The sequence below is a fragment of the Gavialis gangeticus genome, unplaced genomic scaffold (genome assembly GCF_001723915.1).
Source record: "Gavialis gangeticus isolate Ggan-Ray unplaced genomic scaffold, GavGan_comp1, whole genome shotgun sequence".
In the NCBI taxonomy this organism is placed as follows: Eukaryota; Metazoa; Chordata; order Crocodylia; family Gavialidae; genus Gavialis; species Gavialis gangeticus.
In genome coordinates, this window is record NW_017729025.1 from 61,057,465 (window position 1) to 61,061,268 (window position 3,804).

Consider the following 3,804-nt stretch of genomic DNA (forward strand, 5'->3'; position numbering starts at 1 on the left):
TTTTTTACCCATCCAACTGTGTAGGCATCAATGCCACAGTCGCTTAATTTATTGATGAGGATGGGGTGAGAGACAGTGTCAAAGGCCTTCTTAAAGTCCAGAAAGACTACGTCCATGGCGACACCATCATCCAAGGATTTAATTAGTTGGTCATAAAAGGCAATCAGTTTGGTCAGGCAGGACCTGCTTTTAATGAACCCATGCTGATTGCCCTGAGCATGATCTCCCCTGCAGGCTCCCCACAGATGTGCTCCTTGATGATTATCTCCAAGATCTTCCCGAGAACTGAGGTGAAGCTTACGGGACTATAGTTATTTGGGTCCTCCTTCCTCCCTTTCTTGAAAATTGGGATCACATTAGCCAGTTTCCAATCCCCCAGCACCTGGCCAGATGACCACGAATGCTCATACAGCCAGGCCAAGGGCTCTGCGATGACCCCTGCAGGTCCCTCAACACCCTTGGGTGGAAGGCATCTGGACCTGCAGATTTAAAAATGTCTAGCCCTTCCAGAAGATCCCTAACTACCTCTGTGCTGACTGAAGGCCTGACAGAACTATCCCCAAGATTGTCCCTACCTCTGGTAGGTGGGATGTCCCAGTCCCTGTTCAAGAAAACACAGGCAAAGAAACACACATTTCTTGTTCTACAGTCTCTCCAGAACAGCTCCCATCTTCTCCACCTACTGCCCCTATTCTCTCTGGGCTACTATCTTTTATATCACCGGCTTCTCATTGGCAGCTTGGTCATAGCTGGAAGGAGGCACTTAGACCCTACATTAACTCTTTTGGGGCTACTGCTGTGTAGGTCTTTCAGCTTATGTATTTCATTATAAGCTGAAACATCTTTAAAGGAGTCTGCAGTTACCTTCCTATGTGAAATTATTAGAATTAGATTATTAGCACTTTGGTGCTATGTGATCCATTCTGAGGGCAAAACTTACTCCTCAAAGATGTTTACAATGAGCCCTAAGTCAAGGTCAGGACTGACTTTTTTCACTCTTTAGAGACTCCCCTAGAGCCAGGGAATATATCTCAAACCTTCCTGTAACTTGGTGGTCAAAAGGGTCTCCCAGCTGCTTCAGAGAACCCTCTACACTACATCACTGTTTCAATCCTTCCTTCAGTTTATGGGCTTTCTTCAGTTTGAGTGGCTCATGTTATAGGATCCAAACTTGAACAGCACAGTCTTTCTAACTGCCCTATTACAACTGTCACATTCAGTGGGTTTATAAGGGACAATTCTGCCAATACACTAGTGAAATTCATGTCTGGGCCCTGGGATGTTATCCCTGCTTCATGCCTCATGCTTATGTCTACCTCAGTAAGTATCGCTATCCCCTACCCTGGCCCTTCCTGCATTCCTCATTCCTAGCAGCTGGCCTCCATTTTATATTTTTGTTTTCTATGATTCCAACTCCTTAACCACAAGTGAATTGCTTGGGATTTATTCATACTGACTCTTTTTAAATTGGGGTCTGTTGGATTTCCAGGCTCTCTGAATTGTTCTAGTTTGATATTATCGTCTTTCATTTTGTACCATCCTAATTTTCCTCCTTCCCAATTTTGTATCATCAGCAAAATAGTTCTAAACCCCCAGCAAAATACAACCAGCCAGTTAACTAAGATATTTGATAGTACTGATTCCAATGAAGAACCTTGTGGGATTTTCCTTGATGCTTTTGTAACAGTTTGGAGATGTACCAATTTCAAACTACTGAATTTCATTTTGATTTTTGGATCCTATTTGTTACTGTACCCTTCATTTTGGACTAGAGTATCCATTTTCTTGCAGAGGCTTGACCCCTGCTTGACAGACTATATGTAGTTTGGTGTGAGAGAGCTGTCAGTTCTGAGTGATACTTTCTTAGAATAATGGGCTTGCTGTAAAGACCATTGCCAGTAGAGTACATTGTCTTTTAACAAAAACTCTTTGAACTTTTTACAGAGAAACCAGTCTAATTTAAATTTAATTGAAACCCAGGAGAATGGGTTCAAAGTTGCTCCTCTAATCAGGTGGCTGACATGGCTTCAATTTCTCCACCCAATCATTTTCTAAAGGGTATAACCAATGCTACAAGTAAGAGGCTGAGGAGGCAGCAAGGATTGCCAAGGGTTCAAAACATACCCATTGCTCCCAAGGGTCTGGTAACATCAGACCAGGCTTGTCTGCATTCAGCTGTTTTTTTCCATGGATTTATAACTCCATCATGATTTCACAATGTCTAAATATATGTCTACAAAATTCCTTTGCCAGACCAGAATCTATTGCTTTGTTACCATGTGGTCTTGCAAGCATGGAACTGAAAAACTGCAGCTTCCATACACAGGTGGACTCAAGGAATGAATACCCAGCTCCAAGTGTTCACCTATGAAAGTATGAGAGATTCCCTCTCCTTACATAACCCAATGGGACTGACAGCAGAGGTACAATGGAACTAAGCAACTAGGGGCTTGCAAAGGTTATGGCATTAGTTCTAGGATCAAGGCAGCTAGGCTGAAGCATCCTACTGCCCAAGAAGTGTTTCAGACATGGGATCTGATTCTGGGAGCATCCTTGAGAGAGACTGAGCTAGGGACAGTGACCAGGGAAAGTCTTAGAAGTATGTGGCATCTAGCACCTGGATCTATTCACAACAGATAAAATTGTCCCAAGTTGGGACAACTTCATCCCAGTTTGATGTGAAATTCATGAACAGTTTCTATTTTCCATCTGTTAGTCCTTTTTATACTGCCACTCCTACAACTTCCATGTTTTCAGTTAGTGACTACGGAGGTCCACAGGTCAGAGACTATCCTCTCTTGAATGTCTGGAAAGCATTTAGCACATCATGGTGTCATCAGACATAAATGATAATAGCAACTTATACAAGAGCTTTTCAAAGACTGCATTTTAAAAACCAGGAGCAAGGGAATTTGCTTGAGTAAGGGCTTCAAGGTTTATTCCACAATATAATATGTGTATTCACTGTGCTTCCCATCCCTATAGATCATTTATTTTTAAAGAATAGCTTTCCCTGGTATGATCTTGTTTTACAAAGCCATCACAGTGTTACTGCCCATCAGCCTGTGGCTGTCCAAACATTTACAGATTTTTTTTCACTTTCTGCCAATTTGAGTAAAAGTTCTTCATCTTGAAAATTCCCCCTGTGGCTTCAAACAGAAAGCTTACTCTTACTTTGTCCTCTGAAATTCTGTAGTATTGTTGATTCAGAATGGATTCTATATACCACCTCACAGCACTGTGGTGGGTATGTAATCTCATCTCAAGGAAGAATTGTAACAACTGCTTTATTTTTGTTATTGTTCAAATTCTAATACAAATCACAAAGTGCTAGCATAATAATTGGTATGAAACCCTTTCTTCAAAGTGCACAGACTGGAGAACAAAAGGTTTGTTTTTTTTTAAACATTGCAGATCTTTTCCAATTTTTGTCTGAAGTGGAGTTAATGTCTATTAATAGTGCCTGATACCTAGCACCTAGAAGGTTCAGCAAGAGCAATGACAGTGCAGCCCTCTTCTCATCGTCTAACTGACAAACCTTAGCTCAAATCTGGGAGCAACTGATGGGGCAAAAGGTTCTGTTACTCTGTATGGTCACTGATTCTTTGGCACCTTGACTGAAACTGGTAACAAGGGTGCTACAAGTGCTAATGATTACTATAGTATAAGCTTCCATCTCCAGGTAGGGAACCGATATTCCCACACTCATGTGGGCCATCAAACAGCTCAGACTAGATCGTCATGACACTTGTTATATTATTTCTGACCTGGGTTGAATCACAACTGGTAACACAGAATTTGAAG

The 3,804-nt window shown here is 41.7% G+C and overlaps 1 long non-coding RNA gene across 1 annotated transcript in view; it reads right to left on the bottom strand.

Annotated features, from left to right (window-relative positions):
• Nucleotides 1-3,291, bottom strand: part of LOC109298663 — a 15,285-nt gene extending 11,994 nt beyond the window's left edge. The window contains exon 1 of the long non-coding RNA XR_002097673.1: nt 3,281-3,291. This is a non-coding gene — a long non-coding RNA (uncharacterized LOC109298663). The remainder of the gene's footprint in view (nt 1-3,280) is intronic.
• Between the last annotated feature and the right edge of the window lie 513 nt (nt 3,292-3,804).